General features: G+C 44.4%; 1 pseudogene; it reads left to right on the top strand.

The window, feature by feature from the left end:
• Positions 1-13916: 13916 nt before the first annotated feature.
• LOC121545708 overlaps positions 13917-26848 on the top strand; it is a 78290-nt pseudogene continuing 65358 nt past the window's right edge.

The following is a 26848-nucleotide window of genomic DNA, read 5'->3' as shown; positions in this document are numbered from 1 at the left end:
TGTTGACACGGCCGGCCTGCTCATTAGGCAGGATTAGGCGGTCGCCTATGGCGGCAGATTGACGAGGGTGGCATTTTCTGAGCTAAACTGACCAAGACACACCTCCAACAACAACACATACTGTAAAACCTCACATAATTCTGCCCAAAAACAATGACAATTTCTCTCACCCAGAGACATATGTGCTTTTTAGGTGAGCGCTGATGCCACCCTTTGGTAAGCAATGCCCACTTTGTCAAAGGCAGGGGCGGAAAATATTTTTCTTGTCCATTCCCAGCGCGCCTCTCCAGGGTGCTGTTGGAGAGACACATTACATTCACATTTACATTTTAGTCATTTAGCAGACGCTCTTATCCAGAGCCACTTACAGTTAGTGAGTGCATACATTTTCTGCAGCGCTCCACTAATGTTCTGTCCAAAAAGAAATCTAACATACAGATCATGTAGCAGATATAGCATATGGTAGAAAGAGTATGTGGCCTTTTCTGTAGGCTACAGGCTGGAGATAAAATGTATGACAAAGTAATGAGGACCGTCACTTTTTTCATTATGCAGGTTTCTCCGATCAAATAGCCTAACCTAAATGGTGCTCAATCAAATAAAAAATGTGCTGTCATGTTAACGAACAATATATCCTAAAAACAGGACAGATCAAAGTAAAATTGACAGTATGGAATGGACAACCACAACTGTTGTCCAGGAGTTTCACCCTATTGTCATGATCAGTGGTTTCAAGTTTGTATCCGTACATTTTTGACAAGCTGTTCAAAGCGAAAAATAAAATACTTCTGCATTTCCCGCTGTGTAAACACATTGCAAATAGGCTTGCGATAACTCCTGTTAGGTTCGAAATAAACAGAGTAAAAACTAACGGACAACTAGGAAAAGCTCAAACCAAGTTTATTCACCCACTGGGTCAAACAGCTGCAAAAGACAAAGACATGTTTCCACCAGCACAAGTATTTATACCCCCCTTTAGGCAGAGTCTCCTCCTTTTCTTTAAACAATACATCTTTGTAGCTAAGCAGGAAGTTAAGTGATGTGAGTAATAAACTGTTCCTTCTCCCTTCATGTGACCTAACCTCGGCTCATATTCCTCACTAATCCACAGCTATCCACTCTTATCAGTGACCGCAACCATGTGATTGCCTTTTCCCTTAATTAGTAACTTCCCAGGCCCATGGCTCTTATCCAACCTCAATTGACCCCACCATATACATTCCTCCTACATATAACTATTAACTTCTGGTGTAGCAAATATTTCAAATTACAACCCAACACTCCTGACAAAGCTGGGTAGCTGATATTCAGAGCTTAAATAGCCAAATTGATTAGTCACAGGAATCAGGACTAATAAAGCCAATGCAATGGCCTGTTTTACAAACGGTGGGCCTGTGAAATGGATGGACATTCATAAAATTCCATTGCAGGCCGACATGGTAGGATAAACCCAATAAGCACGAGCCAACGTCTTTTGGATGGACGTAATTTTTTTGTGTTTTACAAATGGTAGGCTCACCACATAGATGGTCATTCAAACAATTTAATTTCAGGCAACACTGTAGGCTACACCTCAGTATGCATGGTCCGACGCCGACACTTTTGGATGTCTTTTTTTTGGTGCAGTTCCAATCATAGACATCTATGTATGGTTCAGATTTTGTCCGGTCTGGACCAGCCTTGATTTGGCCCAAACATAGACGTCTATAAATTACTTATTTTCAAATTTCATTCAGAGCCGAAAATGAACCTGATTTTAACGTCCAGAAAATACATGTTTTTCAACATCTGGAAAAGATGCCTTGTCAACGTCCTGGAAAATATGTATTTTAAAACATACGGAAAATACCTTTTTTACCTTTCATTCAGAACCTAAATTGAACCTAACTTCAACGTCTGGAAAATACACATTTTAGACGGCTTTACAACATCATTTTGCTTACTGGGACTATTCTAGTTTTGCAGGGGGCGGCATTATTTGGTCTCGCCTATGGCTGCAGAACGGCTAGGACTAGCCCTGGTTGTTGATCATTGCTAGACAGCCATTTTCAAGTCTTGCCATAGATTTTCAAGCTGATTTAAGTCAAAACTGTAACTTGGCCACTAAGGAACATTCAATGTCATCTTGGTAGGCAACTCCAGTAGGTTATTATCCTGCTGAAAGGTGAATGTGTCACCCAGTGTCTGTTGGAAAGCAGACAACCAGGTTTTCCTCTAGGATTTTGCCTGTGCTTAGTTAGCTCTATTCTATTTATTTTTATCAAAAAAAACTCCCAAGTCCTTACCGATGGCAAGCATACCCATAACATAATGCAGCCACCACCATGCTTGAAAATATGAAGAGTGGTACTCAGTGGTGTGTTGTGTTGTATTTGCCCCAAACATAACACTTTGTATTCAGGACATAAAGAATATTTCTTTGCCATGTTTTTTGAAGTTTTACTTTACTTTCAAACAGGAACATTTGGGATAACTTTAGTATTATGTTAATCTATTTTCAAGCCACTTATCCAACTAATGTGTACAGAGCCACACCTGTTTTGCATGTTATTTTTGCATTAATATGTCACATATCAGCTTGCAAACAATTATATATAATCATTGAGTTAATAAAGCCGCATACAAACATGGTCTCTTTTTTTGCTTTCTTGAGTAAGGCAGCTCCAAAATGCAGGTGTTTCAGCCTAGCTCAGTGCTTTCTGTGGTGGTGGGGCAGCCAGCGGAAAATATGGAGCGTAGTGGTTGTTAATGTTCTCTAGTTGCGCCGTGATTGGCTCAGTGTTCTGTCACTCATGGGGACACTAGTTACTGCCAAATATAAGGGTAGAGCTCTAAAATTCAAGCCCCTTGGGTGCTGCCATAGAGTTACATTAGAAGTCCCCATCCAAGAAGGCTCAAGGTCATTGGCCACAGATAAAATGAAAATCAACAGTAGCTTTGATTGGACTGATCATGAGTGAGGCGGGTTGCAGGAAAGTATATTTAGTAGAAGGATGAAAAGTGTGATAGGGAAATATGTACGAAAAATACACAACAAATACAAAAAACAGGCTATTTACACGGACACACACATAGTACACGACCGCACTGCTACGCCATCTGTCAATCCAGCATGATTTCTGCCGCGCTCAAAACAACTGTTAACTCAGAACTGGGAAATCTGACTTCAGTGAGTTCAAGACAACTGGGAACTCGGGGAAAAAACAAGCTCCGACTGGGAAAATACTTTCTGAACCGTCATCCAACTCGGAATTGTAAGTTGGGAACTCGGGCCTCTTTCTAGAGCTACGACCTGAAGATCACTGACGTCATCATGATTCAACCTTGCTTTTTTCAGAGTTCAAAGTTGTCTTGAAAGCACCATAAATCCAGAGAATGCCAGACTTTGATGACAAAGTTTGATGACAAAGTTTGATGACAATAGTTGCCCACGATGGACCACTCCGCCAACTTCCTGTTCAAGTGAGCACAGCACAACAAGGCGAGTCCAAAAATGTATTGTATGCTGCTGGACAAATGATGTAATATGCCAGGGAGATATGTATACTGTAGCAAAAAAATTAATACTAAGTGTATGTTGTGTAGTAAGCTGTTTGTAGCCCATGTACCTCACCCTAATAATTTGGTCTATTTTCCCCTCTTGATTTCCCCTACTGTTCTGACTTGGTGGTGCACATGTAGCCTACAACCTGTTTTACAGAAATTGAATAATCAAATATTGTAAGAGCTTTCATTGTCTGCTTATATGCCCCCTTTATTTGTCCTACGGTTCTGACTTGCTATACAGGGAGAACACTGTAAGAACGGCCTATGTTCTGAATTCTGTCGCTGTACATTTCAAAAGTGCTGAACAAATAGTTATATTGACTACGTCCATCCTAGCTCGCTCATTAATGTCTTAATCGAAATTACGGATTGCCTCTTATCCGTTTGTCGTCCCCTTATGCCATAGTTTGTACATCTCAATTGTCAGTAGAAACCACATTTTTTAAAGCAAGTCAGCCATGTTAACTATGTTTTCTTAAAAGGCAGTAAATGAGGCTGAATGAACTGTTTCGCTGCCAGACAAGGCTCCGCTGATAGCCAGGTGAAGCAGTGGTAAGGTGTTGGGACTGCTGTTGGGACAGCTTTATGTAGGCCCTAACAGTTTGTGGGCACCGTTTGTCACCGTTATAGTGCAATTAATGTATTGTTTAGTGTTGTGTAGTGGCTTTGCTGGCATGCATCGGCAAAAGTTTTTTTGTTGTTGTCCCCACCAAGATTGACATGCTAAAATCGCCACTCCTATTGTGACACGTAGCCTATATTTTCGTCTGGACAACTCAGTGATGAACTGGATTTAGTTCACAAAATTCAACCCCAAATGTACTTAATATTTAGTAGTATCTGAATGAGGAGGAAAACAAGGAATGAGAAGAAAACTGAAGTGACACATATTTGTAGTTATGGCCGGGGCTGCCGCTCCTGTTGATTGGTTCCATGCCTGCACTGTTTTTACACCTGGTCTGCAAAAAGTGGCCCAGTCATGTGCCAGTGATTCAGTGGTTTTGGGAGGGGAGGGAGGAAAGGGAGGGATGGAATGAGGGAGGAAGGATGGAGTAGGAACCCTGCCACAGACTCAACCATTTGGACACAGTGGTTTTGGTAGCTCCTTCCATTGGCCCCTCCCTGCTCTCGATGCCCGCAGAACTCAACAGGCACTACTCATGACTGGGCAGATCTGCAGTTATACAACACAAGGCAAAATGTCCATATGGGCATATTAAAAGGTCCATATGTGTAAGAGAGAGGCCTGAATTAGAAGCTTGCTGAAAAGGGAGAACACATAGAAGAGATATAGTGAATTCGGAAAGTATTCAGAACCCTTGGATTTCTTCACATTTGATTGTGCTACAAAGTGGGATTAACATTGATTTAATTGTCAGTCTTTGTCAACAATCTACAAAAATGCTCTAATGTCAAAGTGGAAGATTATTATTTTACTTTTTAAAAGATTAATAGAAATTATATAGTAGTTTCATTAGTATTCAGCTCCCTGAGTCAATACATGTTAGAAAATCACTCTCCTTCTTGGTCAAATAGCCCTTACACAGCCTGGAGGTGTGTTGGGTCATTGTCCTGTTGAAAAACAAATGATAGTCCCACTAAGCCCAAACCAGATGGGATGGCGTATCGCTGCAGAATGCTGTGGTAGCCATGCTGGTTAAGTGTGCCATGAATTCTAAATAAACCACAGACAGTGTCACCAGCAAAGCACCCCCACACCATAACACCTCCTCCTCCATGCTTTACTGTGGGAAATACACATGCAGAGATCATCCGTTCACCCACAACGCATCTTACAAAGACACGGCGGTTGGAACCAAAAATCTCACATTTGGACTCCAGACCAAAGGACAAATTTCCACCGGTCTAATGTCTATTGCTCGTGTTTCTTGGCCCAAGCAAGTCTCTTCTTATTATTGGTGTCCTTTAGTAGTAGTTTCTTTGCAGCAATTCGACCATGAAGGCCTGATTCACACAGTTACATCTGAACAGTTGATGTTGAGATGTGTCTGTTACTTGAACTCTGTGAAGCATTTATTTGGGCTGCAATTTCTGAGGCTGGTAACTCTACTGATCTTATCTTCTGCAGCAGAGGTAACTCTGGGTCTTCCATTCCTGTGGCGGTCCTCATGAGAGCCAGTTTCATCATAGCGCTTGATGGTTTTTGCGACTGCACTTGAAGAAACGTTCAAAGTTCTTTACATTTTCCGGATTGACTGACCTTCATGTCTTAAGGTAAGGATGGACTGTAATATCTCTTTGCTTATTTGAGCTGTTCTTACCATAACATGGACTTGGTCTTTTACCAGATAGGGCTATCTTCTGTATACCCATCCTACGTTGTCACAACACAACTGGTTGGCTCAAACGCATTAAGATGGAAAGAAATTCCACAAATTAACTTTTAAGAAGGCACACCTGTTAATTGAAATGCATTCCAGGTGACTACCTCATTAAGCTGGTTGAGAGAATGCCAAGAGTGTGCAAAGCTGACATCAAGGCAAAGGATGGCTATTTGAAGAATCTACAATATATTTTGATTTTTTTAACACTTTTTTGGTTACTACATGATTGCATATGTATTATCTGAGGGGGCACATGCCCCCTATGGGCATGATTCCTCTGTATATCTTGCTCTTGAACATAAGTGTCAAACATAAAATATTATAGCACATTTGCAGTGTGCCCCCAGGCCAAGACCGAATGCAGCCCCAGGGAAATATGTGTTTGACACCCCTGCTGTAGAATGTGACAGTAGCTTAATCATTATAGAAGTAGGTTAATCATAGACTAAGAATTTTTCTGTAGTAGCTAGGCCAGTTCTGAAAACTGCTGCTAAACTGGCATGTTCAGGACTTCCCAGAGCCTCAAATTATATAGTCTACTTACATGGTATGACTTTTAGGGAGAAAATGTATTGATATTCATTTAAACTTTGAAGCTGGGCTGTTGCCTAGGTTTTTAAAAATCTAATTATGGATGTTAGTTAAATTGCACCGATGACGCAGGATGTCTCATCTTGGAGACCGCCTCAGTTTCCAAGCTAGTTTTCATGCACCACCTTAAAAAGATGGTTATTGAAAGTAACAGTTAACAATAAAAAGTATACCGGTACCTGACACATAGTTCTTATGAATTCTTATATTTTTTTCCCTATGTAAAATTCAGGAGTTTGCGTAAAGCATCGGTTTATTAGTGACAGGTTGCGCGTGAGCCCACCTGCCGGAGAAACTTATTGGGTCAACCTACAAGGACATGGGGTGTCTCATCCTGCAAAAGGGATTTTACAGGCATGCTGGGAACATGAGCGAAGACCGAACACGAGCTTTGGGTGGGTGGGTAATACCCAGGCGAAGGAGATGGGACTGTATGGAAGGGAGTTTAGTCCAATGGTAGTTATTCCTGTAAATCCACCATGGCTACTCCCGCCTCTAGTAGTTGATCTAGAAATGTTGGAGAGACTACAGAAAGATAGGGAGGGGGTTGATCCAGCTGATTTCTTTAAGTGACGTCTGGAAAATTTGTATCAGGATTTTGTGACCATTTACACAGATGGTTCAAAAGATCCAAGGACAGGACATACTGGGTTAGCATTTGTAGTGCAGGAATGTGGGGTGGAAGTCAGGAAACGTATTACAGATCATGTGGCTGTATATATGGCGGAGCTGATGGCCATACTGTTGGCCTTGCAGTGGATGGAGGAAGTTAAGCCAGACAAAATAGTTATATGCTCTGATTCATGTGCAGTGTTAATGAGTCTCCAGTCCTTTAGCTCACGTACAGTGGGGAAAAAAAGTATTTAGTCAGCCACCAATTGTGCAAGTTCTCCCACTTAAAAAGATGAGAGAGGCCTGTAATTTTCATCATAGGTACACGTTAACTATGACAGACAAAATGAGAAAACTAAATCCAGAAAATCACATTGTAGGATTTTTAATGAATTTATTTGCAAATTATGGTGGAAAATAAGTATTTGGTCAATAAAAAAAATTTGTCAATACTTTGTTATATACCCTTTTTTGGCAATGACACAGGTCAAACGTTTTCTGTAAGTCTTCACAAGGTTTTCACACACTGTTGCTGGTTTTTTATCCCATTCCTCCATGCAGATCTCCTCTAGAGCAGTGATGTTTTGGGGCTGTCGCTGGGCAACACGGACTTTCAACTCCCTCCAAAGATTTTCTATGGGGTTGAGATCTGGAGACTGGCTAGGCCACTCCAGGACCTTGAAATGCTTCTTACGAAGCCACTCCTTCGTTGCCCGGGCGGTGTGTTTGGGATCATTGTCATGCTGAAAGACCCAGCAATGTTTCATCTTCAATGCCCTTGCTAATGGAAGGAGGTTTTCACTCAAAATCTCACGATACATGGCCCCATTATTCTTTCCTTTACACGGATCAGTCGTCCTGGTCCCTTTGCAGAAAAACATCCCCAAAGCATGATGTTTCCACCCCCATGCTTCACAATAGGTATGGTGTTCTTTGAATGCAACTCAGCATTCTTTGTCCTCCAAACACGACGAGTTCAGTTTTTACCAAAAAATAATATTTTGGTTTCATCTGACCATATGACATTCTCCCAATCCACTTCTGGATCATCCAAATGCACTCTAGCAAACTTCAGACGGGCCTGGACATGTACTGGCTTAAGCAGGGGGACACGTCTGGCACTGCAGGATTTGAGTCCCTGGCGGCGTAGTGTGTTACTGATGGTAGGCTTTGTTACTTTGGTCCCAGCTCTCTGCAGGTCATTCACTAGGTCCCCCGTGTGGTTCTGGGATTTTTGCTCACCGTTCTTGTGATCATTTTGACCCCCACGGGGGTGAGATCTTGCGTGGAGCCCCAGATCGAGGGAGATTATCAGTGGTCTTGTATGTCTTCCATTTCCTAATAATTGCTCCCACAGTTGATTTCTTCAAACCAAGCTGCTTACCTATTGCAGATTCAATCTTCCCAGCCTGGTGCAGGTCTACAATTTTGTTTCTGGTGTCCTTTGACAGCTCTTTGGTCTTGGCCATAGTGAAGTTTGGAGTGTGACTGTTTGAGGTTGTGGACAGGTGTCTTTTATACTGATAACAAGTTCAAACAGGTGTCATTAATACAGGTAATGAGTGGAGGACAGAGGAGCCTCTTAAAGAAGAAGTTATAGGTCTGTGAGAGCCAGAAATCTTGTTTGTTTGTAGGTGACCAAATACTTATTTTCCACCATAATTTGCAAATAAATTCATAAAAAATCCTACAATGTGATTTTCTGGAGAAAAAAAATCTCAATTTGTCTGTCATAGTTGACGTGTACCTATGATGAAAATTACAGGCCTCTCTCATCTTTTTAAGTGGGAGAACTTGTACAATTGGTGGCTGACTAAATACTTTTTTTCCCCACTGTAGCAGACAATACCTGCTTTATGAGGTGCTAAAAACCCTTAGCAGGATTAAACAGATGTGTATTCAGATAAGATTTACTTGGGTTTTTACAAGATTAAGGGTGGGACACAGCCAGTTGAATAAGACATTAAATGTGATCGGAAAGCATCCATCAGGAAAGTGTGATTATTGTCAGGAAATAGAGACTCTGGAGCATGTATTGCTACAGTGTGGGCAGTATCAGAGGGAAGAGAGAGGATGAGATTTAGTATGAGGGAGAAGGGGATACAGGAAATTAGTTTAAAGAGTATATTGAGCAGAACGTCATTAGATATACAGTTGAAGTCGGAAGTTTACATACACTTAGGTTGGAGTCATTAAAACTATTTTTTCAACCACTCCACAAATTTCTTGTTAACAAACTATGGTTTTGACAAGTTGGTTAGGACATCTACTTTGTGCATGACACAAGTCATTTTTCCAACAATTGTTTACAGACAGATTATTTCACTTATAATTCACTGTATCACAATTCCAGTGGGTCAGAAGTTTACATACACTAAGTTGACTGTGCCTTTAAACAGCTTGGAAAATTCCAGAAAATGATGTCATGGCTTTAGAAGCTTCTGATAGGCTAATTGACATCATTTGAGTCAATTGGAGGTGTACCTGTGGATGTATTTCAAGGCCTACCTTCAAACTCAGTGCCTCTTTGCTTGACATCATGGGAAAATGAAAATAAATCAGCCAAGACCTCAGAAAAATAATTGTAGACCTCCACAAGTCTGGTTCATCCTTGGGAACAATTTCCAAATGCCTGAAGGTACCACGTTCATTTGTCCAAACAATAGTACGCAAGTATAAACACCATGGGACCACGCAGCCGTCATACCACTCAGGATGGAGACGCGTTCTGTCTCCTAGAGATGAACGTACTTTGGTGTGAAAAGTGCAAATCAATCCCAGAACAACAGCAAAGGACCTTCTGAAGATGCTGGAGGAAACAGGTACAAAAGTATCTATATCCACAGTAAAGATGAGTCCTATATCGACATAACCTGAAAGGCTGCTCAGCAAGGAAGAAGCCACTGCTCCAAAACCGCCATAAAAAAGCCAGACTACGGTTTGCAACTGCACATGGGGACAAAGATCGTACTTTTTGGAGAAATGTCCTCTGGTCTGATGAAACAAAAATAGAACTGTTTGGCCATAATGACCATCGTTATGTTTGGAGGAAAAAGGGGACGCCTTGCAAGCCGAAGAACCCCATCCCAACCGTGAAGCACAGGGGTGGCAGCATCATGCTGTGGGGGTGCTTTGCTGCAGGAGGGACTGGTGCACTTCACCAAATACATGGCATCATGAGGAAGGAAAATTATGTGGATATATTGAAGTAACATCTCAAGACATCAGTCAGGAAGTTAAAGCTTGGTCACAAATGGGTCTTCCAAATGAACAATGACCCCAAGCATACCTCCAAAGTTGTGGCAAAATGGCTTAAGGACAACAAAGTCAAGGTATTGGAGTGGCCATCACAAAGCCCTGACCTCAATCCTATAGAACATTTGTGGGCAGAACTGAAAAAGCGTGTGCGAGTAAGGAGGCCTACAAACCTGACTCAGTTACACCAGCTCTGTCAGGAGGAATGGGCCAAAATTCACCCAACTTATTGTGGGAAGCTTATGGAAGGCTACCCGAAATGTTTGACCCAAGTTAAACAATTTAAAGGCAATGCTACCAAATACTAATTGAGTGTATGTAAACCTCTGACCCACTGGGAATGTGATGAAATAAATAAAAGCTGAAATAAATAATTATCTCTAATATTATTCTGACATTTCACATTCTTAAAATAAAGTGGTGATCCTAACTGACCTAAGACAGGGAATTTTTACTAGGATTAAATGGCAGGAATTGTGAAAAACTGAGTTTAAATGTATTTGGCTAAGGTGTATGTAAACTTCCGACTTAAACTGTAGTCTCAAATATTTTGTTTTCTTTTTTAAGAGAAACAGGGTTGGCAGATAGGATTTAGTTTCTCCCTGTCTCTGGCCCACATTCCAGTACGGTAGGTGGCGGTAATATACCATAACGTTGGATGCCAACCGCCGATAAACCCCACTGAAGAAGAAGAAGAAGAAGATGCGCAATCGGAGGTTGAAAGGGAAAACTTTCTCCGATATTCCAAATATCACCACCTATGGTAAGTGCAACATTTTTTATATTCCATCCAAAAATGTTTACAACGTGTTCCTATAAAAATGAGTTAATTCTTATATCATTTTGAGCTCTTTTCTGTATTGGTTTTGTAACAGAGTATTTCCTTTATTCAACTTCATCCTAAAGACATTATCAAACTGGACCTATCAAACAATGTGCAGTAGGCCTATTTATTTTTAGCATGGGCTACTATAATATGATTTGTTATTGTCAGCATCCCTCCTATAAATGCCATTCTCCTATTAAACTAAAATATGCTGAGTAAATTAATTCACAAAGTAAGTGGACTAAAATACATAAAGCATTAGAATAGGACCTATACTAATCACCCACACAGTTTAGCATTGTCTTGGTTTTGAACCAGGACATTTGTCATTAGAAAAAGTATTGACATTTGAGTCCCCAACAGTCCCCCACAAAAGAGGAAGAACCAATAGTGATCCCATAATTTTTCATACTAATGTCTGGAAATGTCAAAACGCTGCTATTCTCTCTCTTTCTCTCTCTCAAATTCAAATGGCTTTTTTGGCATGGAAACTGTTACCACATACATTGCCAAAACAAACATATAGACACATATCAAATCAATGATGACGCAGATAGATGATAATAGGAAAAATTATAGAACTCAATGAGTAGTAACAATTAACAGGACACTACAGTAAGAAATGAATGAGGACAATAATGAAATCGGGAGAAAGACTCAGGTAGCAATGTTACTGCTCTGGTTGGTCATTCCACTGGCTGTCCCTATGGGTGTGGTAAGAAGCTATTTTGCAGCTAATATTGCACAAAGAGGTTTTGAAGAGAGAGTGCTATGAGATGAGGCCAGTGGAGTGTGGATTTCTCTATCAGTAGTCTGTCTGTATGACTGAGCTCAGGGGGCCTCCAGCAGACGTTCTCTTCCTCCCTCTCCACTTGGTCACTCACACACACACACACACACACGCACATGCACACGCACACACACACACACACACACACGCACACACAAAGGTTGTTGATGCAAGGACAAAAAGCACCTACTCCTGCTAGGCTGCCCATAACGGCTGAAACAGAGCAGTACCTAGCCAGTTGTTTTGCTCTACTCTTTCACACACACACACACACACACACACACACACACACACACACACACACACACACACACACACACACACACACACACACACACACACACACACACACACACACACACACAGTTAGTCCTGTCTGGCCTGGCCCTGTTTGTGTTTCCTTACACGCAATGCTGAACACAGCAACTGCCTCCATGTGTCTCGCCTCACAATACAGAACACAATATTCCTGTTTTTCCTCCATAAAAAAAACATTATTGGATCCTCTGAGTATGCTCGAGAAAGGAGACGTTTAACTCGTTTATTACAGTTTTTCTCAATCGCGTACAAGCAATTTTTTGATTTGTGTTCAAACGTATCTATAGCAGAAAAGCAATGATCAAATGCTCAAATTCATTTACAGAACTTCTGAGAATTTTCTTGCCTTAGTACCTGACTTGCATATCTTAGACCACCTTTTGCAAAATATTAAATACAAATGTAATCTGTGAATACAAAATTCACTGTTAAGTGTTTTGCTCACAGAGTATTAACACATTGTTTTCATCAGAAGAGAAATGTGTGCAATTGTGTTCACTGTTTCCAGCAATCAATAAATACTACTGCACACAATTCAAAATCATCCCATCAGTGTCATACCATGTACAATATATGGACAGATCTAGGCAATGGGGATTCTCTAATTGTTATGGTTTTTTACAATATTGTGGACACGCAGAGATGCAGAAAAATAAATGTGGTTACTTCTACGTAACTTTGAGTTGCTCCTAAATCATCATCTCCAACATTGTGACCTTCCATTATACAGCTTTGCTTTGGTTTGGACTTATGCCTATACATTCAGATCAGTTGTCTTCCTCCATTGTATTCACCTTTCCTTATTTCTATTGTGGATCGTGTTTCTGTGTGCCAATGGAAAGTCTACACAACCCTGAGCAAACCAACCTTTTTATTGAATACATGGAATTGGATTGTGATGATACTGATGAATGAAAATCCAGCACACAATGTGCTTATTTTTTATTTGATTTTTTATCAGGAATAATATTTGATTTAAAGTGTATGAAATTGTTTGGTGAAATATGCATAAAAGGTGAGTAATTGCCCATAATTCTGCACCTTTGGATAGTTGTACTTCCAATTTTGATCATCATGATTTCAAAATGTATTGATCTATTGGGATTATTAAAACACAGACAAACTTTCTGTTTTACATTTTTTCAGGCAGTTGTGTTCTTTTGATGACTTTATTTGCAATTTTTACAGTATAATATAGTTTTTATTAATGTATTTATGTTCTGAGAAGGCAACTACATTTTGAAAATGCATTTACTGTTCCCTTTCAGTCAGTCATTCGGTATAACATACTATGGGAAGTCAACGACCAATCATATTCACCTGAAGAAAACTAAAAACATGCCCAACGGGCCAATGAATGCAGAACCTGTCCTTGGAAGCCCCGCCTTTCTGGCTATAACACTCGCATTCATTTCCTTAATTCTTCACGCTTCAGCACGCTTGAAGGAGAATGTGTAGCGCGATTAAAAAAACTTTTCAAGCACACAAAGGCTACTAGATTTGGCTCTGACTTAGGTGTCTGTTAGTTGGGAGAGAGTACTCATCCTCCTAGATGTTGAGAGTTTTGGGTCTTGGTATTGGCAAACTACTTTCTGCTCTGCTTGTGTAGCCAGTGCTTCCTTGTTTGAGTAAGATGGCCGATGGTAAGAGATTTGAACCTCCGACAGTGCCCTAGGGCATGTGGTTTCACAGTAAAAATTAAAGATACTCCCAAGTGCTCTCTTGTTTGCCTGGGGTGAAAATGCACTCAGGCTGCCTTGGCTCGGACCAGTTTGTGTAACCAGTGTCACCAGTTGAGTTCAGACTCTCATGTACGCTGACTTCTTTGGAAGATTAGGGTTACTAGAGAAGGCCCTCTCTTTGAAAAAAATAATAGTGTACAGTGGCCTCTGGGCTGCTGGAGACAGGGAGAGAGGGGCTGTTTGTCATCAGAGTTGTTTCCTGCCTGTCATGCGGGGGACTGGGGTTCAATTCCCCGATGGGCATCCCAGCCAAGCAATGGCTAGCTGGGTGGGATCTCTGCTTCCTGGAAGGTATTCAGGAACCGCATTCTGGAAAGGATGTAGTGTCTCTGACTGGTTCTGTTTTTTTTGTTTGATTTTGACTTGGAGTAACTCATTCAGCCAAGTTGCATGAATGTGGAACTGTTTTGGAGGGGGTGCGGATAGCTTGCATGCCGGAATGGGAAGCTTGTTTGCCACCTAGTCTCGGAGGCTAACAGAGAGGACCATTCTAGTCCTTTGCTCCCGAATAGAGCATGGCTGGTTCGGGTGGACCGGTGTCATCTCTGGTTGGTTTTGTCACAAATTGCCTATCTGAGCGAGGGGAATGTGTTTTGGATTAGCCAATTTCGCAGAGGGAGTGTTTGGCTGAAGTATGGAATCCATGCAGTCCCGTTCCGAGGAGAAGCAGAAGCAGGAAGTAGCAGTGCTTTCTTGCTGCGTTCAACTCATGTTGGGAACTATTGCAATACAATCTAATGTACGTGAACGCCTGTCCAACTCTTGATTATGACTAGGATCCCAATCGCTTTCATTTGGCAGGGCTTCAATGTCATGCACCACTGAGAAGGACAAACAGGGCCTTTTTTTGCTGTCAATGGTGATATATTGCATTTGCATTTTGGTCATTTGGTGGATGCTCTTATCCAGAGCGACTTGCAGTAGTGAGTGCAGTACTGCTACCCAAGGGCCTCTGGTGTCCACGGTTATCGAAAGTATGGTAGCACCCATATGTGAGCATAAATCAGTCGGACACAAGGTTGTCAGGATTGGCGGGTGTGAGAGGAGATGACAAAATAACCACATTATCCCAGTCCTCAAGGTGGTGCTCTGCGCTTTCAGATTACAATTTATGAGTGGTGGGCCGCATGCTCCGCCCAATGGCGGGCATGCGAGGTGAAACACTGTGGGTGTGTCTTAGCGCTTGTTTTAAGAGAGGAAATGTCCACTCTTCTTTGGAAGCATGCTAATCGGGTGGTTCCCCTGCCGAAAGTACAGAGCGGTTGGTACAGCCGGTATTTCCTAGTTCCTAAGAGCAATGAAATGCTGCGTCCTATCAGGGACTCGCATGGTTTGGACAAGCACCTCAAAGTGTGCAAGTTCAAAATGCTCACGATTCGGCAGCTAATACAGTCGATGCGTCATAGTGATTGGTACATGTCCGTCGATCTGAGGAAGATTTTTTTCATGTGGCTATACGTCCACCCCACAGAAGGTTTCTGAAGTTTAATTTCAAGGGTGTGGCTTACGTGTTCCTGGTCCTGCCTTCAGGCTCTCCCGGTTGGCTTTGGCTTTGGCACCGGTGCGGTACCAGGGGATCAGAGTATTGGCCCATCAGGACGATTGGCTGCTTGTAGCGGAGTCGAGGGAACAGGTGGAACTCCACACTGCCACGCTGTTTTCCCATATTCAGTCTCTGGGGTTCATAGTGAATCAAAAGAAATGAAGATGGCGCCAACAGACATGGCAGCTCTGCTTCTAGCTCCGAAGCAACTTTGCTTTACTTCTTACATTATTAGCCCAGAACGTTTTTTTGTGTTATTACATACAGCCAGAAATTACTTTTGGATATCAGAGCGGCGGTAACTCACCAGCATTACGACCAGAAATACGACTTTCCCGAATTGGATCCTTTGTTTGGACCCACCAGGGCAATTTAACTTATCCCAGAGGCTGCTCTTCGGTTATAGTCACAGCCGTGTATATTCCCCCTCAAGCTGATACCACAACGGCCCTCAAAGAACTACACTGGACTTTGTTCAAACTGGAAACCACATATCCTGAGGCCGCATTTATTGTAGCTGGGGATTTTAACAAAGCAAATTTGAGGAAAACGCTACCGAAGTTCTATCAACACATTGCCTGCAGTACTCGCGCTACAAAAACTCTCGACCATTGTTACTCTCCCTTCCGGGATGGCTACAAGGCCCTCCCCCGCCCTCCCTTCGGCAAATCAGATCATGACTCCATTCTGCTCCTCCCTTCCTATAGGCAGAAACTCAAACAGGAAGTACCCGTGCTAAGGTCTATTTAACGCTGGTCTGACCAATCAGAATCCATGTTTCAAGATTGTTTTGATCATGCGGACTGGGATATGTTCCGGGTTGCCTCTGAGAATAACATTGACGTATACACGGAAACGGTGACTGAGTTCATCAGGAAGTGTATAGGGGATGTTGTTCCCACTGTGACTATTAAAACCTACCCAAACCAAAAACCGAACAAGCTAAACACCTTCTTCGCCCGCTTTGAGGATAACACAGTGCCACTGACGGGGTCCGCTCACAAGGACTGTGGGCTCTCGTTCTCCATGGCCGACGTGAGTAAGACATTTAAGGCTGCCGGGCCAGATGGTATCCCTAGCCGCATCCTCAGAGCATGCGCAGACCAACTGGCTGGAGTGTTTACGGACATATTCAATCTCTCCCTATCCCAGTCTGCTGTCCCCACTTGCTCCAAGAGCTTGCAGGGTACCTATGTAAGATGATGATGTTCATTGACTATAGCTCAGCTTTCAACACCATGGTACCCTGCAAGCTCATCATTAAGCTCGGGGCCCTGGGTCTGAACCCCGCCCTGTGCAACTAGGTCCTGGACTGCCCGCAACCACAGCTCTCCAGAGGGCGGTGCGGTCTGCCTAACGCATCACCGGGGGCACACTGCCTGCCTTCCAGGACACCTACAGCACCTGATGTCACAGGAAAGCCAAAAAGATCATCAAGGACATCAACCACCCGAGCCACGGCCTGTTCACCCCGCTATCATCCAGAAGGCGAGGTCAGTACAGGTGCATCAAAGCTGGGATCGAGCGACTGAACAACAGCTTCTATCTCAAGGCCATCAGACTGTTAAATAGCCATCACTAGCCGGCTACCACCCGGTTACTCAACCCTGCACCTTAGAGGCTGCTGCCCTATGTACATAGACATGGGATCACTGGTCACTTTAATAATGTTTACATACTGTTTAACTAATTTAATATGTATATACTGTATTCTACTGTATTTTAGTCAATGCCACTCTGTCACGACTTCCTCCGAAGCTGCCACCTCTCCTTGTTTGGGCAGGCTTCGGCGTTCGTCGTCACCGGCCTTCTAGCCACTGCCTCTCCTTATCTCATCATTCCATTTGTTTTGTCTTGTTTTTACACACACCTGGTTCATCAGTGCCTGTATAAGTGTTCCTTCTGCCCCCTTGTCTTTGTGTGTGATTGTTTATTGTGGAGGATAGCTAAGCTCGGTGGAGCTCCGTGTATTTTGTATTTCCCTGTGTGCCTTTTATTTTCCAGTGCGCCTGATTTGCGCACTAGTGTTTGACGCATTTCTGCGTACCTCTGTATTTATTTACCCTCCTGTGCCTGACTCCTTCGACATCACCTCATCATACACTCAGACATTGCTCATCCTAATATTTATATATTTCTTAATTCCATTCTTTTACTTTTAGATGTGTGTATTATGAATTGTTAGATACTACTGCACTGTTGGAGCTAGGAACACAAGCATTTCGCTACACCCGCAATAACATCTGCTAAATATGTGTACGTGACTAATACAATTTGACTTGATATGAAAAGTTGTTTGACTTCAGCTCAGCGCATTCAGTTTCTGGGTCTCGTTCTGGACTCGGTTCTGAATCATTCGTTTTTGTCCCAACAGAGGAGGGTCTCGTTCCGGCTCTGTCTGGCACAGTTTCAGCTGGGGCACTCGGTGCCTTTTTCGCTTGTGCCTGCGCTGGGTCTCTCTCTCTCCTAAATCTGGCCCGTTATCTGGACCTGGTCATCTATCTCTCTCATTTCCTGTCGCTCAGTGCGACGTATCTTCCCAGGTCTCTCAACGTGGGTGCGGATCTACTTTCCAGGGATGGTCCTATCTCTATGGAGTGGAGACTGCACCCCTCGGGATTGGCCTAGATATGGGACCGGATCGGCAGGGCTGATGTAGATCTTACGCATCACGAGAAAACGCTCATTGTTGTCTGTTCTTCTCAATAAGGGATCTGGGCACTCCGTTGGGAACAAATGCTTTGGCATATCAGTGGCCTTGGACCCTGCTCTATGCATTCCTCCGGTGGACCTGATTCAGGCCACTGTGGAGAGGGTCCGTCAGGAGAGTCTGTTGATGATTCTGGTGGCTCCCCATTGGTCCAGACAACCCTTGTTCCTGGAGATCATCCGCCTGCTGGGCGAGGACCCGTGGGGGGTTGCGTGTTTTTGGATTTGTCACCCATGATCGCAGATATGGGATCTGTAGGTTTTGCCCCTGAAAAGGTTGACTTTTACGGCTAGGGGCTTACCCTCTAATGTGATTTCGTCTATACAGTTAGCGCGTGCACACTCTATGAGAGGTTGTATACATATAAGTGGTGTGCGTTTGAGGGTTGGTGTCAGATTAAAGGAGTTTCTACTTTTCAGAGCCATTTTGATGTTCTAGCAATAGCTTTTTGAGCAGGGCTTTTCTTTTTCTACATTGAAAGTTTGTGGCAGCCATCTCGGCGTTGCCTAGCGGTGTGCATGCTCACTCACCTATGGGTGTGGCGGCTTCTTGGGCAATGTTCAGGGGCTTGACGATTGGTTATCTGTGCTGCTGCGAGTTGGGTTCCCCACTTACCTTTGTGAGGTTTTATTGGTAGGATGTAACTGCTCCCAGTGTGGCTCATAGTGTTCTTATGGCTGCGTCCTGGAATGGGTGTTAGGCAGCGTGCAGGTTGCGAATTTATCCGGGTTACCACAGTTTCCATGTGGGTTTGAACCTTGGGCTACAGTGATTTGTCGATGAGGCGGTGTGCGAATGAGCATTATCAAGTCAAAGCAGGTGCCTGTTGGTTTGGACTTGCAGTTCCTTGTGTGAGTTCTGGCATTTCAGAGTCCTTAGGTCTCTGTGTAAGCCTTTTTGGAACTGGTTGGGTCTATGGACATGGTCGATGTTAGGCAACGTTTTGTCCGGTTTCCCTGTGGTTTTGAGCCTTGGGCTGCCTTGATGTGCGGCAGTGTGCAGAGTGTGTATTTCTCAGGGTTAACACAGTTCCCTGTGGGTTTGAGCCTCAGGCTGCCGTGGTTCATAGACTCTGGTCGATGCTATGTTGAGCGTGTTTGCACTTTACCAAGTCACGACAGGTGTTCTGTTGTTTTGGACTTGTGGTTCCTTGTACGAGTTTTGACATTTCAGGCTCGCATGGTAAGTATTGTTATTGGAATCGTGGGATCTATGGACTTTGGCTGCAGTGGCAGTGTGTCAGTGTGCATTGCCAACTTGCAGCAGGTTCTGGTTCCTTATATGGAGCTCTGACAGTTCAGGCTTCTCAAGTAAGTATTAGGGAAAAGGTGGCTTCTGTAACCCCTTTTTTTAGCCAGTAAGAACCTGTATGTGGTTGGGCTGCCGTGGGCCTCCTAGTTTGTGCCAGCTTGGTGCGTTATTGTATCTCCCCATAGTATGGCAGCCTTGTGACCAACTGAAAGGGAATGTACTGTTATGAATATAACTAACATTCCCTGTAGGAGGGAACGAGGTATAACATATTTTGGCCCCTGGCTGTCAGCGGGTTTGGGCCCGCTGAAGAGCGGTACTGAATTGAGGAAATTAATGAGAGTCCTGGTGTTATAGCCAGGAAGGCAGGGCTTCCAAGGGCGGCCTCTGCATTCATTGGCCTGTTGGGCATGTTTTTAAGTTTTCTTTAGGTGAATATGATTGGTTGTTGACTCCCCATAGTACGCTTTACCTGTTTCTCTACTTCAGGGAACAGTAGTTAAATTCATAACTGCAAGTTTCGCAAAAGGCCACAAAGTTCTGTAAATCGACAACATTGTTCCAAAAAATGCTTGTAGGTGATTAAAAAAAACTGTAATACCAAATGCACAGTTTGAAAGAAAACCTTTATTTAAACTAGGCAAGTCAGTTAAGAACAAATTCTTATTTACAATGACAGCCTACCAAATGGCAAAAGGCCTCCTACGGGGTCTGGGAGGTTACCGTTGTGGTAAGCTGCCTAACAGACAACCCGCAGAATTGCTCCAGCAATGTGTTAAATGCTCGGTCATGGCTTTCGGCCAAGGTCTGGAACCCTTCCATGAGACCACGAAGCAACTCCTCGTGCCTTCCAATGGTGGCTCCTTGGGAGGAGATGGCATGGTGGAGCTGGTCCAAGTCTGCTGGGTCAGTCATGGCCAGTTCGTACTATCACGATTCAGGAGAAGACCCAGATGCAGACAGTGTCAAAGTAACAAAAGTTTATTACAAAAACAGGGGTCAGGCAAACGACAGGTCAAGGGCAGGCAGAGGTCAGTAATCCAGATCAGAGTCCAAAAGGTTCACAACGGCAGGCAGTCTCAGGGTCAGGGCAGGCAGAGGTCAATAATCCAGGGTGGTGTGACAAGGTACAGAATGGCAGGCAGCCTCAGGGAAGGCACAATGGTCAAAATTGGGAAAACTAGACAACAGGAACTTGAAAAAGACAGGAGGACTAAACAAAACGAACTGGCAACAGACAAACAGAGAACACAGGTATAAATACACTGGGGATAATGGGGAAGATGGGTGACACCTGGAGGGGGGTGGAGACAATCACAAAGACAGATGAAACAGATCAGGGTGTGACAGAGAGCTTGTAAGGGTTGGTGTGAGGTGTGACCCAGGTGCAGTGCAGGATAGACATTAGGCAGTAGGCAGAGATGGCGAAACAAGGATCTTTGCTGATGGTCTTTACACGAAAAAGAAAGACGGAGCAAATAAGACTCCAAAAAACAGGCTAACAGTCAAAATACGAAATACTAACTGTGAATAGTTGTGTGTTCTGTGCGCAAGTGTGCAACAAAAGTAACCAAGGTGAGACATAGCAACATCACAACGTTTCTAGGGAAATTACCCAAGATGATCTTAACTTCGATTATAAATACAAAATTAATGTGCCACCTTTACAATACATTTTCATAAAAAAGTCAGGGATTTGTGTCCATCCTCCCGATTCAGAATACTGCATATAATTTTCATAGTCATGGCACACGTTGTGTAAGAGCTATTGAATATTGAAAGCCGAAAACGTATTTTGATTTTGGCCAACAAAAAAAGTGTGGATTGTTCTCCATCCACCACTGATTCAGAATATACCATCTTTATAGTCATGGGATGCTTGGTTCAATAGCTATTGATGAGAGAATACCGAATATCCACTGAATATCCAATATATCGTGAGGAGAGTAAATAGCTGCATGTACTGTAACTCAGCAGCTAAGAAACATGAAATTGCTATACTGGCTGTTTGTGTCATGCTTATGTTTGCAATACTGACAGCAAAGTTTGTGCGAACATTACATTTACATTTACATTTTAGTCATTTAGCAGACGCTCTTATCCAGAGCGACTTACAGGAGCAATTAGGGTTAAGTGCCTTGCTCAAGGGCACATTTACGTCATTTAGCAGACGCTCTTATCCAGAGCGACTCACAAATTGGTGCATTCACCCTATAGCCAGTGGGATAACCACTTTACCATTTTTTTTGGGGGGGTATTCCTTAAAGAGGTGGGGTTTCAAATGTCTCCGGAAGGTGGTGAGTGACTCCGCTGTCCTGGCGTCGTGAGGGAGCTTGTTCCACCATTGGGGTGCCAGAGCAGCGAACAGTTTTGACTGGGCTGAGCGGGAACTATGCTTCCGCAGAGGAAGGGGAGCCAGCAGGCCAGAGGTGGATGAACGCAATGCCCTCGTTTGGGTGTAGGGACTGATCAGAGCCCGAAGGTACAGAGGTGCCGTTCCCCTCACTGCTCCATAGGCAAGCACCATGGTCTTGTAACGGATGCGAGCTTCAACTGGAAGCCAGTGGAGTGTGCGGAGGAGGGGGGTAACGTGAGAGAACTTGGGAAGGTTGAACACCAGACGGGCTGCGGCATTCTGGATGAGTTGTAGGGGTTTAATGGCACAGGCAGGGAGGCCAGCCAACAGCGAGTTGCAGTAATCCAGACGGGAGATGACAAGTGCCTGGATTAGGACCTGTGCCGCTTCCTGTGTAAGGCAGGGTCGTACTCTCCGAATGTTGTAGAGCATGAACCTGCAGGAGCGGGTCACCGCCTTGATGTTAGCGGAGAACGACAGGGTGTTGTCCAGGGTCACGCCAAGGCTCTTCGCACTCTGGGAGGAGGACACAACGGAGTTGTCAACCGTGATGGCGAGATCATGGAACGGGCATTCCTTCCCCGGGAGGAAGAGCAGCTCCGTCTCTCCAGGGTTCATCTTGAGGTGGTGATCCGTCATCCATACTGATATGTCTGCCAGACATGCAGAGATGCGATTCGCCACCTGGTTATCAGAAGGGGGAAAGGAGAAGATTAGTTGTGTATCGTCAGCGTAGCAATGATAGGAGAGGCCATGTGAGGATATGACTGAGCCAAGTGACTTGGTGTATAGGGAGAAAAGGAGAGGGCCTAGAACTGAGCCCTGGGGGACACCAGTGGTGAGAGCACGTGGTGCGGAGACAGCTTCTCGCCACGCCACTTGGTAGGAGCGACCGTCAGGTAGGGACGCAATCCAGGAGTGAGCCGCGCCGGAGATGCCCAGCTCGGAGAGGGTGGAGAGGAGGATCTGATGGTTCACAGTATCAAAGGCAGCAGACAGGTCTAGAAGGACAAGAGCAGAGGAGAGAGAGTTAGCTTTAGCAGTGCGGAGAGCCTCCGTGACACAGAGAAGAGCAGTCTCAGTTGAATGACCAGTCCTGAAACCTGACTGGTTTGGATCAAGAAGGTCATTCTGAGAGAGATAGCAAGAGAGTTGGCTAAAGACGGCACGCTCAATAGTTTTGGAAAGAAAAGAAAGAAGGGATACTGGTCTGTAGTTGTTGACATCAGTGGGATCGAGTGTTGGTTTTTTTGAGAAGGGGAGCAACTCTCGCTCTCTTGAAGACGGAAGGGACATGGCCAGCGGTCAAGGATGAGTTGATCAGCGAGGTGAGGTAGGGGAGAAGGTCACCGGAGATGGTCTGGAGAAGAGAGGAGGGGATGGGGTCAAGCGGGCAGGTTGTTGGGCGGCCTGCAGTCACAAGTCGCAGGATTTTATCTGGAGAGAGAGGGGAGAAAGAAGTCAAAGCATAGGGTAGGGCAGAGTGAGTAGGACCAGCAGTGTCATTAGACTTAACAAACGAGGATCGGATGTCGTCAACCTTCTTTTCAAAGTGGTTGACGAAGTCATCCACAGAGAGAGAGAGGGGGAGGATTCAGGAGGGAGGACAATGTGGCAAAGAGCTTCCTGGGGTTAGAGGCAGATGCTTGGAATTTAGAGTGGTAGAAAGTGGCCTTAGCAGCAGAAACAGATGAAGAAAATGTAGAGAGGAGGGAGTGAAAAGATGCCAGGTCGGCAGGGAGTTTAGTTTTCTTCCATTTCCGCTCCGCTGCCCGGAGCTCTGTTCTGTGAGCTCGCAATGAGTCATCAAGCCACGGAGCTGGAGGGGAGGACCGAGCCGGCCGGGAGGATAGGGGACACAGAGAGTCAAAGGATGCAGAAAGGGAGGAGAGGAGGGTTGAGGAGGCAGAATCAGGAGATTGGAGGGAGAAGGATTGAGCAGAGGGAAGAGATGATAGGATGGAAGAGGAGAGAGTAGTGGGAGAGAGAGAGCGAAGGTTGCGGCGGCGCATTACCATCTGTGTAGGGGCAGAGTGAGTAGTGTTGGAGGAGAGCGAAAGAGAAAAGGGAAACAAAGTAGTGGTCGGAGACATGGAGGGGAGTTGCAGTGAGATTAGTAGAAGAGCAGCATCTAGTAAAGATGAGGTCAAGCGTATTGCCTGCCTTGTGAGTAGGGGGACGGTGAGAGGGTGAGGTCAAAAGAGGAGAGGAGTGGAAAGAAGGAGGCAGAGAGAAATGAGTCAAATGTGGACATAGGGAGGTTGAAATCCCCCAAAACTGTGAGGGGTGAGCCATCCTCAGGAAAGGAACTTATCAAGGCGTCAAGCTCATTGATGAACTCTCCAAGGGAACCTGGAGGCGATAGATGACAAGGATATTAAGCTTAAATGGGCTAGTGACTGTGACAGCATGGAATTCAAATGAGGAGATAGACAGGTGGGTTAGGGGAAAAATTGAGAATGTCCACTTGGGAGAGATGAGGATTCCTGTGCCACCACCCCTCTGACCAGATGCTCTCGGGGTATGCGAGAACACATGGTCAGACGAGGAGAGAGCAGTAGGAGTAGCAGTGTTTTCAGTGGTAATCCATGTTTCCGTCAGCGCCAGGAAGTCGAGGGACTGGAGGTTAGCATAGGCGGGGATGAAGTCAGCTTTGTTGGCAGCAGAACGGCAGTTCCAGAGGCTGCCTGAGACCTGGAACTCCAGGTGTGGGGTGCGTGCAGGGACCACCAGGTTAGAGAGGCAGCAGCCACGCGGTGTGAGGCGTTTGTGTAGCCTGTGCAGAGAGGAGAGAACAGGGATAGGCAGAGACATAGTTGACAGGCTGTAGCAAATGGCTACAATAATGCAGAGGAGATCGGAATGAAATGAACTAAACATCTGGGAGAGGAGAGAGCAGGGCCTCCCTCACCAAAACTTCCACCTCAGAAACTATAATTGTTTCACTGAACCACCCGAACAAAAACTCCCCCAACTTCCACCTTTAGAAATCAGAATTGTTGTGAACCACAGCGGTTCAATGTTTAAAGGAATAGACTCAACCCACTTTATTCAGCTAGCTAACTATGACACCATAGCTAACTAGCATGCTAGCATCCAATAACACACAGTTTAGCACCAACACTTGGTCACAACAAACCACCAATAGTGTGTTAACACACTAAGCAGATAATTCGTGTCCGTGTCTAGTTCCTTTCATAACGCAGCAATAATTAAACGTTGGCTAGCCTAGCACAAATATATTGTATTTAGCTGCCACAGTACAGCACACAATGGCTACTGTGTTGACTCTGTTTGAAAAACGGCTAGCTAGCTAGCTTCTTGCTACACCCGGCACCGCCGAAGACAATGCCAACCTACAGTAACTACCCACAACAGCCCACGATGCCTAACTATGACACCATAGCTAACTAGCATGCTAGCATCCAATAACACACAGTTTAGCACCAATACTTGGTTACAACAAACTACCAATAGTGTGTTAACACACTAAACAGATCATTCGTGTCCGTGTCTAGTTCCTTTCATAACGCAGCAATAATTAGACGTTGGCTAGCTAGCACAAGTATATTGTATTTAGCTACTACAGTACAGTTAGCTGGTCGTGTTGGCTAGCTAGCAATGGCTACTGTGTTGACTTTGTTTGAAGAACGGCTAGCTAGCTAGCTTCGTGCTACACCCGGCACCGTCGAAAAACAATGCTAACCTACAGTAACTACCCACAACAGCCCACGATGCCTAGCTATGACGCCATAGCTAACTAGCATGCTAGCATCCAATAACACACAGTTTAGCACCAATACTTGGTTACAACAAACTACCAGTAGTGTGTTAACACACTAAACAGATAATTCGTGTCCGTGTCTAGTTCCTTTCATAACGCAGCAAAAATTAAACGTTGGCTAGCTGGCACATTAACATTGGAAACAACTCTCCACCGTTGCTAAACGTTACCAGTAGCTACCCGCTAGCTAGCTAGCCAGCCTCGTGCTTCGCCGGGCTCCGCCGTAAACAATACTTACCTACAATAATTACCTACGGAAACCTACAATAACTACCTAAATAACTACCTAAATAAACTACCTACAATACCTAACTACAACTACCTACCTACGAACATGTCGATAATGTATCTTATGTAAAACATGTAAATTGCTGCATGTAGTCCATTCCCCTCCTGAAAAGATTACATGAAATCGTGCCTATGCTTAGCAGCCTACTGAGGGAATGCAATAGTTCGAACAGTTTTGTGTACAACATTAAGTTTGTAGGCTACACCAGTGTCCAGACAAAGGCGATCAAGGAGGGGGGAGCGGCAGCAGAGCACTCAGCACAGCAGCTACGTAGGCAGCGGAGTTGGCACTCAGCTACGTTTTAAAAAAATCCTGCGCATGCGCAGAAATATTTAAAGCCCTACAACTTATCCAGAACGCTGCAGCCCGTCTGGTGTTCAACCTTCCCAAGTTCTCTCATGTCACCCCGCTCCTCCGCACACTCCACTGGCTTCCAGTTGAAGCTCGCATCTACTACAAACCATGGTGCTTGCCTACGGAGCTGTGAGGGGAACGGCACCTCCTTACACCCAGATCCTACACCCAAACGAGGGCACTACGTTCATCCACCTCTGGCCTGCTAGCCCCCCTACCTCTACAGAAGCACAGTTCCCGCTCAGCCCAGTCAAAGCTATTTGCTGCTCTGGCACCCCAATGGTGGAACAAGCTCCCCCTCGACGCCAGGACACAGCGGAGTCACTGACCACCTTCCGGAGACACTTGAAACCCTACCTCTTTAAGTAATACCTGGAATAGTATAACAGTAATCATTCTCCCCCCTGCCCCACTGGCTATCTTAAGTTGAATGCACCAATTTGTAAGTCGCTCTGGATAAGAGCGTCTGCTAAATGACTTAAATGTAAAAAATGTAAAAATATTACTATTTTTGGCCAGTTGGGCAAATTGGGATA

This window comes from Coregonus clupeaformis, chromosome 1, assembly GCF_020615455.1.
Source record: "Coregonus clupeaformis isolate EN_2021a chromosome 1, ASM2061545v1, whole genome shotgun sequence".
Classification (NCBI taxonomy): Eukaryota; Metazoa; Chordata; class Actinopteri; order Salmoniformes; family Salmonidae; genus Coregonus; species Coregonus clupeaformis.
This window is presented reverse-complemented; position numbering and strand designations above follow the sequence as displayed.